The sequence below is a fragment of the Neovison vison genome, chromosome 1 (genome assembly GCF_020171115.1).
Source record: "Neovison vison isolate M4711 chromosome 1, ASM_NN_V1, whole genome shotgun sequence".
NCBI lineage: Eukaryota > Metazoa > Chordata > Mammalia > Carnivora > Mustelidae > Neogale > Neogale vison.
Window position 1 is genome coordinate 96,754,277 of NC_058091.1, and position 16,625 is coordinate 96,770,901.

General features: G+C 37.6%; 1 pseudogene; it reads left to right on the plus strand.

The window, feature by feature from the left end:
* Positions 1-16,187, plus strand: part of LOC122902270 — a 49,184-nt pseudogene extending 32,997 nt beyond the window's left edge.
* The last annotated feature ends 438 nt before the right edge of the window (positions 16,188-16,625 follow it).

The following is a 16,625-nucleotide window of genomic DNA, read 5'->3' on the forward strand; positions in this document are numbered from 1 at the left end:
AAAGAAGTGAATCATATGGCATATAAATAATATTCCAATAAATCTGTTTTTAAAAATCGGTCAATATAGTTTATCACATTAAGGAAAAAAAATTCAAAAAAGGTAGGTGACAAAATTCAGTATCTAATAAATGATTTTAAAATTATCTTTTAGGGGCACCTCAGTGGCTCAGTTGGTTAAGCAAATGCCTTCAGCTCAGGTCAGGATCCTGGAATCCCAGGATCGAGTCCTACATTAGGCTCCCTGCTTGTCTCAGTCTGCTTCTCCCTCCGTCCTCTACCCTCTCATGCTCTCTCTCTCATTCTCTCTCTCTCTCTCAAATAAATAAATGGAATCTTAGAAAGAAAGAAAGAAAGGAAGGAAGGAAGGAAGGAAGAAAGAAAGAAAGAAAGAAAGAATATAAAATAAAATAAAATTACCTTATAAAATTTGTCTCCCTGTGGAGAGGAGAAGGGAGGTGGGGGAAATTGGAGAGGGAGATGAACCATGAGAGACTGTGGACTCTGAGAAACAAACTGAGGGTTTGGAGGGTAGGGAGGTGGGAGGTTGGGTGAGCCTGGCAGTGGGTGTTGTGGAGGGTACATATTGCATGAAGCACTGAGTGTGGTGCATTCACAATGAACTCTGGAACACTGAAAAGAAATTTTTAAAATAAGTACAAATTAAAAATACAATAAAATTAGTCTCCCTAATCCAGATACCATGCAAACAAAAAGATGATTCATTAATTAGGATCAAGTAAGTTATTCTCTAGTAACAGAAAATCCCAAAATTTCAGTGGCTTAACACAGCAAACATTTATTTTTCTTTCCTACTGAATGGCCAACAGGTGTCATCAGCAGGGACTGGGGAATAGAGGAAGATTATATTCACTTGGTACTCAAAAGCCAAGCCTGACAGAAGATTCATCATAATACATGTTTCCGACATTTGCAGAGAAGTATAGGGACATACGGGACATCATACCCTGGCTCCTATGGCTTCTTCTTGGAAGTGGAACACATCACTTGTGCTCCTACAGCATTGGCCAACACAAGGCACATGACCACAGTTCAGATTTCTGGAGAAATGCAAAGCTACCATATATTCAGAAGGAGGAGAGGGATGCCTGGGTGGCTCAGTCGGTTAAGCATCTGCCTTTAGCTCAGGTCATGATCCTAGGATCCTGGGATTGAGCCTGGCATCAGGCTCCCTGCTCAGCAAGGGGCCTGCTTCACCCTCTCCCTCTCCTTCTCTCCCTGCTTGTGTCTCTTGTGCTCCCTCTCTCTCTCTGCCAAATAAGTAGATAATATCTTTTAAAAAATGGAGGAGAAAGAATATATTTACAAATATCCCTCGTAATTACAACAATGTGATTAACCTGAATGCTTCCATTAAGTTAGCTGTATCTGAGCAGAATGCAAGCTAGCTTGGAACCCACTAACAAAGAACATGGTAAGTTAAGAAAAGCAGACATGTTGGGTTTGGGGGCCACACCATCAGTATTTATATATAACAAGTTGATACTTTAACAGTAAATCTGATAACCTGGGTAATCCCTAGATATTAAAGATTTAAAAGAACATTTTAAGATAGACTTTCATCTTAGGACTTAAAAGTTATACTTCAGTAGTTGTTAAGACTTCAAATGGAAGAAAAATTTCTACAATATTCATAGGCAGAATATTGATAGTGTAGTAGTGTGGTTTTGCCTAATATGAGGCCTGGTCAGATAATTAAAAAAAAAATAGGACTATAAAAATAGCAGTGGAGTTTAGTTGAAACACAAAATCCATCCAGTAAATTTTGACTCTTATTACACAGTTGGTTCTATATCTCTTGAAAAGATCACATGACTTTATACCTTCATTTTCTTAAGTATTTGATAATGGTGATCTATCTACTCCAAGTACTGCCAATTAAAAAAAAAAAAGTATATGCTTCTTTATTTTAGCATTCAGGGAGATAACTATGAATTTAAAAGAAAAAGAAATTTTATACTAAGTATAAGTGAGAAAATAGAACAGCACTTTTCCCTATAACAATGATGAAATGTGGGTTGGGATGTAAGGGTAAACTTCCTGCAGCAGTAGGTAAAAGAAAATGAACACAGAACACAGAGTTGACATCAAACTGTCGTATTTTTTGGAAGGTGACTGGCAACAGTTTACTCTGTTCATTCATGTCAAGCAGTATTTTCAACATAAGGTGAAAGTTAGAAAATCATCAGTCAGATTATCATAGATGCCTCCAGAATCCTCATTACTTTTTTGTGACTGGTTCATCGTCTGACAGGTTTTAATTTTGTTCCACACACCCTTCTCCCAAATAACACAATGTATGTTATTGTGGTATCTTTACCTTAGAGTTCTTTAATGGTACCACATACATTCTAAAAGTTTCTCTTAGACATTTAAATTAGAGTATATTTAAGAAAATTAAAAAAAAAAGGACAAGTGCAATTTTAAAGTCATTTGGCAAACTGATTCTGTCAAGAAAGCTTAGTTTCATTCTGTTTGCTGCAACAGCTTTTTTTTTTCATAACTCCACTCTTCTTGTTCTTGTAATACATTTGGGAGGCCTGTCAAGGCCTATCCACTCTCTAAATAGCTTTGCAGATTAAATTTTTAACTCTCTTCTCTTCATGCAGATGTATATTTCTGACAAAGAATTGCCCTGAGATGTCAGCTTCCATTTTTCTCGCTGGAGAGAAGGCAGATAGGTGCAAGCATAGATCCTCCGTTTTCAACCTCCTCAGAAACGCATGCACACATGTGAAGACTCCTTTCCAGGACGAGCCATCCATCTTTGTATTGTTCACCCCGTTCAGAGTTCCTCCTCTTTAAAAATGGCCCTTTCCTTCAGTGAGTCTTGAAGATGAATGTGTAAGAGACTCAAACAAGAAAATAAATAGAATTTTTATTTTTGTAAATTGATCATCTTAATAATGAGCCTATGCCAAGGTACTAAGAGAGTTAAAGAACAGCACATAGAGAAATCTGAGTTATATGGGAGTGGTTTTCTTTAGCAGATGGCATCTGAGATGGGTACTTCATAGTACTGGGTACATCACAGAATCAAAGATGAGCTTGTAGAGGACAAAGAAAGAGAGAGAAAATTCATTCTGAGCAAAGGAAACAACAACAAGTAAAACTGTGAATTTGTGGAGATAACACGGTCAGTATAAAGATCTTTAAAAACCTGAAATACTAAATTCCAAAGAATTAGGTAGAAGTGGCATTTCCTGTAATGTCCTGCAGATCTGACCCACATCCACTTCTAGGAAAGGGGATGACATTACCCTTGCCAATGGCAGGACCCATGTAAGGCTATGGGCTTTGGCATTTATCTACACTTTTCTGTTTGTGTAGCTATCCAGGTTGTAGAAAGAGTCCATCTGGGTACAAGGACAACTTAAAGCAGGCACCTCCATTACCCATGACTGAAAAGAGGGCAAAGAGTAAAAAGTCTGACATCTATGTTAAAAATCTGACTTCTACCTTAAAAATACAAATTTCCATATTTTAATATAATAATTGAAGCAACATGCCCCACAGATGAACTTGATCATTTACTATGATTCAAAATCACCCAATTCATTCCAGAAGTGGGAGCATGGCCTCAGAGTGACTTATACTATTCAGAAAAAAATGGCCCTGGATTCTAATCTTAAAGAATAAGCATGAAATGGCCAGGGAGAAAGTGGACAGAATATGGCTTCCAGTAGGAGGAAACCAAACGTGTAAGGTGTAAAAGTATGGAAAGGCATGATGACTTGAGAGATGCAAGAATTTTAATGTAGCTAAACCATGGAGAGGAGAAGCATGATGGGAAATTACAAGCTCATTCATTATATAAGCATCAGCTAGCTAAATATCACAATGGGTAGTATTGATCAAAAAGAAATTCCATATACTTGTAGACTGTGGGTGAGAATGAAAATTATGGAAAAGCATGCATATTCCTTTAAAAAAAATCAGAACTTGAACTATCATATGATTCAGCAACCCCACTTCTAGGTATATATCCAAAGGAAATGAGATCAGTATTTCAAAGACATATCTACACACCCATGTTCATCAAAACATTATTCACTGTAGCCAAGATATGGAAACAACTCAATGTCTGTCAAGGGATGCATACATAAAATGTGAGACACAAACACTCACACACACACACACACACACACACACACACACACAATGGAATACATTTCAGCCATGATAAAGAAGGAAATCCTGCCATGTGTGACAACTTGGATGAATCTGGAGGGAATTATGCCAAGTGAGATAAGCCAGAGAAGGACAAATATTACATGATCTTACTTGTATGTGGAGTCTTTAAAAGAAAAACAAAGTCAAACTCATAGGAGCAGAAAGTAGAATGAAGATAATGATAAAGAGGGTTTGGGGTGGACTGGGAGTGTAGGATGAGTAAGTCTAGAGAACTATTGTATACATAGTGACTATAGTTAATAATAATATATTGAATACTGGTAATGTGCTAAGAGTAGATTTCAGGGTGCTCTCATCACAAAAAATGGTAATCACAGGAGGTGACATGTTAATTAGCTTGAATATAGCATCATATTACTGGATATATGTAGATCAAATCATCTTGTTGTGTGTACCCTAACTAGATCCAATCTTTTAAATAATGAATTAATTAATTCCATGAACTAGATAAGGAAAAATAAATGATTAATAATAAACACATAAAATATGAGTTTAAAGATGATAAGGGCCAAAAAACATGTGGTTTATATTTTGGAAACTGTCATTTTAATAGAAATATTATATATGCTATATGTTTCTATAATGTGTAAGTTACATGAAGGCACAAGTAAAAAATTGTAGAAAAAACTGAAGATTCTGTATTCTTGAAATCACAATGACGGAGCAGGGCAGAAAGGAGCTGGAGACTGATATATTTGGGGCCAAAAAATGATGAAAAACAGATTGAGAAAACAGCGCTCCTGTGCCCCCAGATAAGGACATTCTTCCTGATGCTTATAAGGGCCTACTTAGCCAGAGCGACTCCATCTCGATTAAAAAGCCATCTTGTTGTTTGTGCAGTAAAACTTAAACTGACCCTGCCCGCCCCCTCCCCCCAAGGAACTTACTTAGAAGCAAGTCTGGGAAACCAGTAAAATATGGTTGACCAGTCCCTGATAACAGAGCCCAGAATGCAAGGACGAGTCAGGCCAGGTGGAGACATCCAATCAGTAAAGCACACATACTATCTCCCAAACCACCAAAGAATGTAAACCCCGCCTTTTGGGTGCCAAACTAGGGCACAAATTCTGATCAGAGTGATAGGCTAGTTCAAACAGATACTATAGGGTAAATTGTAATTCAATTGGCCACCCGTGTGTGACCTATGAAACTTTCTCTGTGTGTTACAATCTCATTGGCCAGGCTCAATTACATGGGCTTTGCTCTATAAAACCTAGTCTGTGAGGTGGGGGGTGGGGGGGTGCAGTCACTCTCTCTGTAAGGGACAGCCCCAGCCAGTCCGTTTGATTCTCGATACTGGCGCAAAATAAAGCTTTGCTTGACCTTCGCTTTGTATCAGTCTCATTCCTTTGATAAAGGACCCTAACAATGCTACAACATTATGATGAAGAAAACTGCATATAAATTAATTATTCAACTGAAACTTCGAATTCCTTTTTGTCCCAAAGTATGAAGCTCACAAGCCTGCACAAAATTCACTGCTGCTCTTTCTCTCAGTGATGGCATCCCAAACATAATAACAGTAATGACAAAAAATAATCAGTAATACTAGTTGACATCCATTTGGAAACTAGTATCCATCTGGCCCTGTTTTGTTTTGTTTTTTAAGTTTTTGTTTTATTTCTCCTTCTCCCTCTGACTCTCCCCCTGCTCATGCTCTTGCTCTCTCTCACTCTCTCTCTTGCCTTCTCTCAATAAATAAATAAATAATTGCTTGGGTTTTTTTGTTTTTTGTTTTTTATAATTTTACTTATTTGTTTTTTGAGAGACCATGAACAGGAGCAGGGGCCAGCAGGGAAAGCGGGAGGGGAGGTGCCGAGGGGGAGGAGGTGTGGGAGAAGCAGACTCCCCACTGAGTAGGGAGCTTGAGGCAGGTCTCCATCCCAGGACTCTGGGATCCTGACCCGAGCAGAAGGCAGATGCTTAACCAACCAGGCTATCCAGGCACCCTCACCGGGCATTGTTTTAAACAGTTTATATTGGGGCACGTGAGTGGCTCAGTTATTAAAGTGTTTGCCTTCAGCTCAGGTCATGGTCCCAGGGTCCTGGGATCAAGCCCCACATTGGGCTCTCTGCTCTGCAGAAAGCCTGTTTCTCCCTCTCTCTCTGCCCCTGCTTGTGTTCTCTCTCTCTCTCTCTCTGAAATATATAAAATCTTTTAAACAAATTAAAAAATAAGTAAATAAATAGTTTATACTGATTAACTCATTTGATCTCCACACAATCCAGTAGTTTTATTATCCTAATTTCAGAGATGAGAAGATTGAGGCTCAAAGGAGTTAAATAATTTTCCAATGGTCAGACAGCTCTTGAGTGGTAGAGCTGAGATTCAAACTCAGGAATTCTGGCCCCAGAATATAAATAAATAAACTGAATCCTTAAATAACTCTTTGTATATCAACACATATCACCTATCCTGCTAGGGGCCTTCAGGTTGTGGAAAGAGACATTAGAGGGCACGGCAAAGGGGAGTCAGCAGGTTTATTTTCCAAAGTGGTACACACAGCTCAGGATTCCCATTGTCACAGTGTCTCCTCTTGTCCATTGCCCTATTTTCAGGAGTATCCCTAGGAAGCCACATTTTTATAATGGGGCCTCCCCCAACCTGGCCACAGCCAACAAGAACAAGTGCATATGCCTAAACTAAAGACAACCGGTACACGGATAACCAGGCACCAGAGGCTCTTATTGGAATTTGAACAAAGGGCTTCGGCAGTTTCATGAGCTCAGGTTGTTGGCCATGTGCAACCAGAGAAAACTGGAGTATCAGTAAGTCTACTCTATGTTTGTTAGTCACAGAAACTGACTAAATTAAATGTCCAAGAGAATTTGTTGTAAAGGGACTATTACTTCACGGAATCAAAAGAAAGAATTGAAGCATCTCTGGAGCCTCTCTGAATAAGGACTGAGTCCCCATATAATATTACCATCGGGGAGCTCAGTCGGTTACCAGTCTGACTTGACTTCAGCTCAGGTCATGATCTCAGGATTGTGAGATGGAGCCCTGCTTCAGGTTCCATTCTGGGGGTTGAGCCTGCTTAAGGTTCTCTAGCTCTCCCTCTGCGCCTCCCCCCTCCTCTCTCTCTCTTCCTCTCTAACTCTCCCAAAGTCCCAGCACCCAGAGTCTTTGTAAAACAATTTTTAGGGGCTCCTGGGCGGCTCAGTCAGTTAAGTATCTGACTTCAGCTCAGGTCATGGTCTCAGAGTCATGAGACGGAGCCCTGTAATCGGGCTCTGCACTAAGAGCTGGGTCAACTTAAGATTCTCTCCCTCTCCCTCTTCTCTTCCTCGGCTCATGCTCGTCTCCTTCTCTCTCTCTCTCTCTCTCTCTCTCAAATAAATAAATAAAATATCTTTAAAAATACATTTTTTAGTAAGCAATCTTTTGGACCTCTTTCTGCACAGACACAATAAGATATATATTATAATAAACATTTCTACCTCTTAGCCTAATAGTGGAGAAAGCATCTGAATTAAAGCAAAATGATTCAGGTCTGGATCTATAATAGGGATCCTTTGCTATGTAACCCAAGGCAGGATGACAGTAAGTTTCTTTTCACATCATAATCCAATTTGCAAGAAACAGAATCCAAAGCCCTGAAACAGGGATAGATGAATTTTTCACGTAATCTACATTAGGGAGATTAGGAGGGAAATTTACCTTGTAACTTTGCTTACCTGATGGTCTGGGCTGAACCCACATTTTTCTGGTTCTCGTATCCTTCTATTTTTTGGTTTACTCCTAGATTTTGCTGGAACACATCCAGAAGTAGCTACCTATGACAGAGTACATTGGAAGTAAATATATATATATATATATTTTTTTTTATTGTAGGTAGTCAGAAAATATTCTCTCTTCATATTTAAAAATGGTTTGATAAAGCATTTGTCTGATTTTAGATTTTAAGGTTAAAAATCATTTCCCTTGGAACTTGGAAGGTTTTGTCTCATTAAGCTTTAGGCTTTAAGTTTCCTGGCTTATTTTGGAAAATCTGTGTCTGTATGATTCATGTTGCTTTATAGAGAACATATTTTGGATGCTATTTTGAGTATGTGTATGGAACTGTTTTCAGCATGTGGCTACCATATTGGATAGCACAAATCTAGACCCTCATTACCTTCAGTCCTGGGAAAATTTCTTCTATTATCTCTTTTTATTTTTTTAAGGTTTTATTTATTTGATGAGGGTATAGGCAGAGGAAGAGAGAGAACCCCAAACAGTCTCTGCACTGAGTAGGGAGCCTGACTCAAGGCTCAATCCTATAACCCTGAAATCATGACCTGAGCCAAAATCAAGAGTTGGATGCTTACCCAATGGCTCCACCCAGGCGCCGCTCTTCTATTATTTAATAATTTCATCCCCTTAGTTTTTCTTTTCTTTTGAGATTTATTTTAAAGGATATTCCTTCATGTCTCTTTAATTTCTTCTCCTGTTTACCCTCACATTGTCTTTTTGTTTAACTTACTAACAGAGATTTCTTCTACTCTATATGACTTCTCTCTGACTTTCGTATTCAGGAATTGTTTTTTTTTATTTTTACTTGTCAAATCTTCTTGGTCTGCTTTGAAATTATGGTGCAGGGATCCCTGGGTGGCTCAGTCAGTTAAGCATCTTCCTTCAGCTCAGTTCATGATCCCAGTGTTTTGGGTTCTAGTCCCACATCAGGCTCCCTGCTCAGTGGGGAGTTTGTTTCTCCCTCTGCCCTTCCCCCTTCCCCCCTGCTTATGATCTCTGTCTCTTTCAAATGAATAAATAAAATCTTAAAAAATAAATAAATAAAATTATGATTCAATATTTCTATAAACATATTTTATTAGAACTTCATTACATCTGGCTACCCTAATAGAATTGTTTTTCTCCCACTGCAATGATCCTCTTTCATGTTGAAGAATTTCCTCAAATGTTTGATGATGTTTGATTGAATATTCATAATGACAAGGCACTAAGCCACTGATTAAGAGCTTTGTGTTCCTGAATTATTGACTTTGCATTTAGATCTAGAATCATCAGAATGCCAACCAATTTGCTAGGGGAGTCCAAAAAATACAGGTCAGAAAGCTCATTTCTCTGAGGTCATTCACTTTCTCCACAGAAGAAACCTTCAATCTCCTACCAGTGATTTGGGGGCCAGAGGGAGAAGACATATAACTGTATTACAATATATATTTTGGGATGAGGGAGGGCTGAGAACCAGCTATCCCACATAAATATTTTCAACAAGTCCTATTTTTATCCACATTTCTCACCTTGCACTCTGATTTCTCTTGTATTTATGCTTTTGTGAGATTCTAAGAGGCAAGTTGACGCCTTTGTCCATATTCTCCTCTTTGCCATATTACATGAATTACCACACTATCTACTTTTCCTCTTCCAGAATTACTGAAACCTTTCGGTGCCTGAAGCACACTCTCTTCTTCCTCATCTTTTATCTAGTATTGTCTAATTTTATTTGCTATTATCTACTTCTATAAATTTACATGTTTATTCCTTCTCTAACATTTCAGAGGGGTCTTTAGAGGAAGAGATAAACATGTGCTCTTTCTCTCATTCTCCAAGAGGGGTCTCTATTTTTCTTTCCAAACTTAAGTTTAGAGCTAATATCACTAATTTTCAAGATCACTATTGGTCTAAAATTCCCTAGATGGCTATCCCAGAACTCCAGCACCAGCCCCCTTACTGACTGGTTTGGAATGACTGCATTCAGGCCTAGAATATTCACCGTTTAGCAGGCATTCTCATACTTATTAAAATATAGTGGTCCTTGCACACCCTGAGGAAAACTGCCCCTGGTAAACTGAAGTTAGACAAAAGATTTTTTTAGAACAGTTGAGTGAGTAGAGGTGGGGGCTTCCAAATGGTTGAGATGTTTTCAATTGTTTCCCATTTTGGTACTTACATCTACTCTATTTACTTACATCAACTCTATTTATATACAGATAATTGTGGTTTGTAACATTTCTGCTTTTATTAAGATTTCCTTTGTGACCTAATACATAGTCCTTTAAAAAAAAGTTTTATAGGCATGTAAAAAAAACTGTTTTCTTCATGACAGAATTTTAACATGCTTATTAGATTAATTATATTAATTCTATGAGCTTAATTATTTAAACTATCTATAGCGTCACATAATTTGTGTTCCAGATTTATCAAGAAATAAAGAGTATATTAACATTTACCACCATTGTTACTGTACATTCAATTCTTCTTAGAATACCAGAACATAGTTTCAAATATTTTTCTGCTACATAATTTTAAACATGTAAGTTCATTACAATTGATGTAATTTTTCTTATGTCATACTTTTTATCATTACTTTTAACATAGTTGGGTTTTTCCCCCTTACATTTTAAGCTTTTAACTTGAACTCAACTTAAAATAACTTGATTATTGATTGTTATCTGGTTTGTTCTTATTTCTTATATTTCTACTTGTAAACTGTAGGGTTTTTTGTTTTGTTTTGTTTTAGGTAGTAATCACTTCTGTTCTTAACCCAATTTCATTTTTTTTCTTCTAAAACTATGTTTATCCCAAAATATATGTAATAAATTTCATATGATATATAACATATACAAATTATCCTATATATGTTTTGTTTTCAGCCTTATATTTGTCATTTTATTTCTATTGTAAATAGTTTATTTTTCCTACCTTTGACAGTAGGCCTTTATCCTATAATTTCTCTTTTAAAAATTCCAAAAATAAAACGAGGGGCATCACATTACCTGATTTCAAGCTTTACTACAAAGCTGTGATCACCAAGACAGCATGGTACTGGCATAAAAACAGACACATAGACCAGTGGAACAGAGTAGAGAGCCCAGATATAAACCCTCAACTCTATGGTCAATTAATCTTTGACAAACCAGGAAAAAATATACAGTGGAAAAAAGACAGTCTCTTCAATAAATGGTGCTGGGAAAACTGGACAGCTATAAGTAGAAGAATGAAACTCGACCATTCTCTTACACTGTACACAAAGATAAACTCAAAATGGATAAAAGACCTCAATGTGAGACAGGAATCCATCAGAATCCTAGAGGAGAACATAGGCATTCACCTCTTCGATATCAGCCACAGCAACTTCTTTCAAGATATGTCTCCAAAGGCAAAGGAAACAAAAGCAAAGATGAACTTTTGGGACTTCATCAAAATCAAAAGCTTCTGCACAGCAAAGGAAACAGTCAAGAAAACAAAGAGGCAACCCACGGAACGGGAGAAGATATTTGCAAATGACAGTACAGACAAAAGGTTGATATCCAGGATCTATAATGAACTCCTCAAACTCAACACACATGAAACAGGCAAACATATCAAAAAATGGGAAGAAGATATGAATAGACACTTCTCCAATCAAGACATACAAATGGCAATCAGACACATGAAAAAATGTTCATCATCACTAGCCCTTAGGGAGATTCAAATTAAAACCACATTGAGATATCACCTTACACCAGTTAGAATGGCCAAAATTAACAAAACAGGAAACAACATGTGTTGGAGAGGATGTGGAGAAAGGAGAACCCTCTTACACTGTTGGTGGGAATGCAAGTTGGTGCAGCCTCTTTGGAGAACAGTGTGGAGATTCCTCAAGAAATTAAAAATAGTACTTCCCTATGACCCTGCAATTGCACTCCTGGGTATTTACCCCAAAGATACAGATGTCGTGAAAAGAAGGGCCATCTGTACCCCAATGTTTATAGCAGCAATGGTCACGGTCGCCAACTATGGAAATAACCAAGATGCCCTTCAACGGATGAATGGATAAGGAAGATGAGGTCCATATACACTATGGAGTATTATGCCTCCATCAGAAAGGACGAATACCCAACTTTCGTAGCAACATGGACGGGACTGGAAGAGATTATGCTGAGTGAAATAAGTCAAGCAGAGTCAATTATCATATGGTCTCACTTATTTGTGGAGCATAACAAATAGCATGGAGGACAGGGGGTGTTAGAGAGGAGAATGGAGTTGGAAGAAATTGGAAGGGGAGGTGAACCATGAGAGACTATGGACTCTGAAAAACAATCTGAGGGGTTTGAAGTGGCGGGGGGGGTGGGAGGTTGGGGTCCGGGTGGTAGGTATTATGGAGGGCACGGATTGCATGGAGCACTGGGTGTGGTGAAAAAATAATGAATACTGTTTTTCTGAAAATAAATAAATTAATGTATAAAAAAATTTAAAATATATTAATTAAGTAAGTAAGTAATTTTTTAAAAAGAAAATAAAGAAGGGATGGCAAAACTTAAAAAAAAAAAATTCCAAAATACAGTGTTTTGTTGTTCATATGGCTTTTTTTAAGTGATTATTTTTTACCTTTTAAACATTGTATTTAATTCTTTTTTCTCAGTTTAACCAAGAAATTGAAATAGCATTTGTTAATTTCTCAGTATGAGAAATATGAGTATTAGCTCACTTTTTCCATGAAGAGTTACATTTTTGCTTGGTTATATATTTGGATGAGGCATATAAGTCTAGATACTTGGGTATCTGTTGTGGTATGTACCTAAATTGATTTTGAGTATCAATATAGCTGTTAGGAATCCTAGAAAGCTCAACCAGCTAGACTGCATAAGATCAACTAGCACTATGAGACAAGGGACTCGTGAAAACAATGCATCCATTTAAAATTTATTTTAACTTATTAAATATTAGTATTCATTCATTCCCCATGAAACTTTGAGGTGGGCCCCAGATCTTTTCATTGAGTATGGATCTCCTGATTGGAGTTACTATTTTTAAAGCAGAAACCATGCCCACAAAGCATTGTCTAGTATTTTTAGTTTGGATTTCTTTAGAATTGAGTGTCTTGATGAGATTTAAGCAATGTGTACAGAACTGAAAATGCTGACTTTTTTTCTATCATATTCACATGAGGGCTTGAAATCTTTTACTGCAATTTATTTTATCAAGTATTCTTAAAGTAGTCAACAGTTGTCATAGCGACAAGTATTTAGCATAGATCTTATTGGTTGATATAACACTTATACTGTATAATTAGAGTGAAAAGTACAAATCTGGGGAAACAGAACTAACTTTCAGTAACCATACATCTCAATCAGTAGAAGCAGAAATGCATGGCTAGTAGCCTGAAGGCTCTTAGCTGCCAGCACAAGAGAGTTTTACCAAAGGAATGAAGAGCCAGTTAGAGGCCGATAAATATCTTGACTTCCCTATCACTAACATATTACCTAAAATCCAAGACTGGAAATAAATCACAAACTGAGAGAAAGCCTAACTAGAAGCAGAAAGTATAAAAAGGGACAACTGAAGAAACAGAAAAGGACAAAAGAAGATCATACGTTGAAGGCTTCATTCAAGCTAGCCATTAAATACATGGATATATTTTACTATTGTTATTTGTTGTTTTCCCCAACAAACTGACTTGCTATGTAAGAGTCACAAAGTGGCACACCATCGAAATGTTATTAAAAGATATTATTTATGAAGATAACAATTTAGTTTTTAAAAAGGTCAAGATTTAATGAAATGATATTATTCACATGCCCAAAAGTTGTGCTAAAATTTTTGCTAAGGCAACCTCTCCCACATTCCCTGCCATGTCCATGTGTGGGGAGAGTATAAACTCCCTCACCAAAAGATACGACTTAACAATTTTGAGAATACTGTGGATGAAATTCCAATAACCGGTAAAACTGTCAGGCAGAATATATTACATTTTTTATAATAAAGTCTTTGAAGTCAAAACACCTTTATTTGGTAAATATATCACCAAATTCATCAAAACAGAACTTCATATTGACCCTACATACAAAATTGGAATTTTCTCTAGGTTTCTAAAGTTCCCATATACCATATATCTTTAAGGGGGGAAAAATGACATCGGTAACCCATCTCACAGAAACTAACTCACAGAAACTAAATGAATGACTTATTGTCTTAATTAATGGAATTACATTTCTTGATGTTTACTGCTATTAGTAGGATTAAGTCAATATTACTCTTCTCTCTCCTGGGTCACAGTTTGTGGAGATGTGCAGAGTATCAGATGGTCACTATCCTGAGGCTGCTAAGAATCTAATACGAACAAAAAGGCAAATTTCATGAGAAGTTAAAAAAAAGCCAAAATAATATGGGATAAATACCAACTATACCACCTAGAAAATGTAGTGTCAAAGAACTTAGCATCTCTACATCCTTACTCATTGAAGATGTAAAATATAATTACGCCTGTAAAACATCAATCCACATCCTGTTAATGATTTCACAGCTTAATCAATTTCTCAGTGATGGCAGGGGTTTGTTTTGTTTTGTTTTACTGTTTTGCACTTTACCTTTGCGACTGCTGAAATCATTTATGCCACCTCTGTGTTAGGCATCAGTTTATGAAAATAGCAATGGAAAAACATATGTACACTTCACCGTGCCTGGTAGTTCTGCAATTTATAGCCCTTGTAAACTAAGCATCCAAATGGTATCTTGATATCCTTTATAATAATAAACCAAACACACTTACAATTGACATTTTTCCTGGATTAATTTGTTCATTCCGTGGTCTATATCTCACTCTTATCTGTTCGTGTCAGAACCCTTTGTTCTACAAGATTCCTTCTCTTGCAATATTGATCCTTATTGATCTTAACCTAGTACAATAGTGAATAATTAAGTATTTCCTCAAAGAAACAAGTCTTTCCTTCTTTTCAATATGACCTTCACCTGATGTTCAAATAGTTCCAACATTACTGAGCAATCTTTTTGGTGCAAACTTGACCTCTGTTGTCCTACTCTGAAAATGCACTTGATTTCTAACAAGAGCTTTTAGAAATGTAACAGTGCTGATTTGTTAGATAATGAAATCCAAATTGTTCTAGAAAAAGGTGCAATTATACAGCATGTAATACACAAATAAATTGACTTAATGTTACATTATAATGAAAACTGTGCAAAATCCTCTACACAAGCACAATAAAATAATAAAAAGTAATAGAACAGGTAATAGATGTAAAATAAATGCTAAAAAAGTAGTTCAAATCATTTTCATACCAGTCAAAAGATACTGAGGAGGGCGCATCCAATCACAATAAAACACCAGAATGAAACCCTTCTAAATAGTAATATAAATTTTTGTGGACACTTCATGTCCCATGATGTGGAATTGACATATAGTTTGATTTTCTTTTTCCTAATGTAAGCCACAGTTTTACAGTCCTAGTGAAAACATTTTATTGCTGGGGATGTATTAGACATGGTTCATTTCCTTTCTCAGTATGGCTTTAATTTTCCACATCCATGGCTTGACACAGACCCAAACACCAGAAGATGGTTGTCTGCTATAAACTGTTTGGTTTTCTTTGATTGCTTTACAATTTAATCTATAGTTCATTCCATTAACCCTTTCTATTTTAATGCTGCCAAGTCTCCCAGCTCCTTAATATAAAGATAAACTTCCCCAAACATTGATGTTTATTCTGGTTTCTCATGCCCAGAGAATTATGTGCTGTGGTGAAGGAGGGGGCAAAAAAAAAAAAAAAAAAAAGGAACGGTTTCTTTCCTACTTAACTTTTTCGAGGCCTTGGGTAATTGCAAAATAATTGACATTTTACAACGGTGGAGGGGTTCCCTTTTGCTTCATAATACATTCATCATTATTCATTCCCTGGTTTGGTTATCTCTCTACTGATCTGCTGAGCCAAGAAAGTGCCACTGTCATTCTAACTTTCTCCTCAAATCCCTGATCTTTCAGAGAGAGAGGGTGTGGGGTGGACAGCAGGGAGGGGAATCCTTTCCCAGCTGCCGCGGTGTTGTCACATCCGATTTCCTGTTCCTTCCGGCAGAGAAAGTGTATCTGGGAGGGTCACCAGATCAGCCTGTGCCTCCGGGCGGCTCGCCTCAAGTACAAAAGACTCGACTCAACTCACGTTAGTCTTCTAGGTGGCCTATCGGCGGTGACGGACTGCCAGCTCGGGCTGTGGGCGAGCAGTGATGACTGCCTTGAAATGCTAAGTGCTTAATTAAGGACCTTTCATATCAGTTATTGAGGCCCGTGTCTCCCATAGCCCTGGGCATTGTACTTTACCAAGGGCTCCCTGGAGCCAGAGCCAACTTTATTGCAGTGACAAGTGGAGAACGAGAGAGAGAAACAAGTGGTTTCAATCCTCTCCGAGCCTTCCCCAAATCTAAATACAATCCGACAGCTGACTAGTCATAGTTGGCCGACTCCTAAAAATATGCTTTTTCACGTTCACGGAAATACAGCAAACCTGTGTCTCACTCGCAGTGATGGAGCGTGGCATCCTCGAAGAACAATCTCACTTGCCACCGCTGTGGAGCCAGCGCCGGGCAAAAGCCTCTCCTTCCCGTGGTCGCTCCCCAGACAGCCGGCCACAGCTCCACGGAGGCCGTAGTTTTCAGATGATAAGATGTTTCTGCCTGATGCCTTTCCACCCATT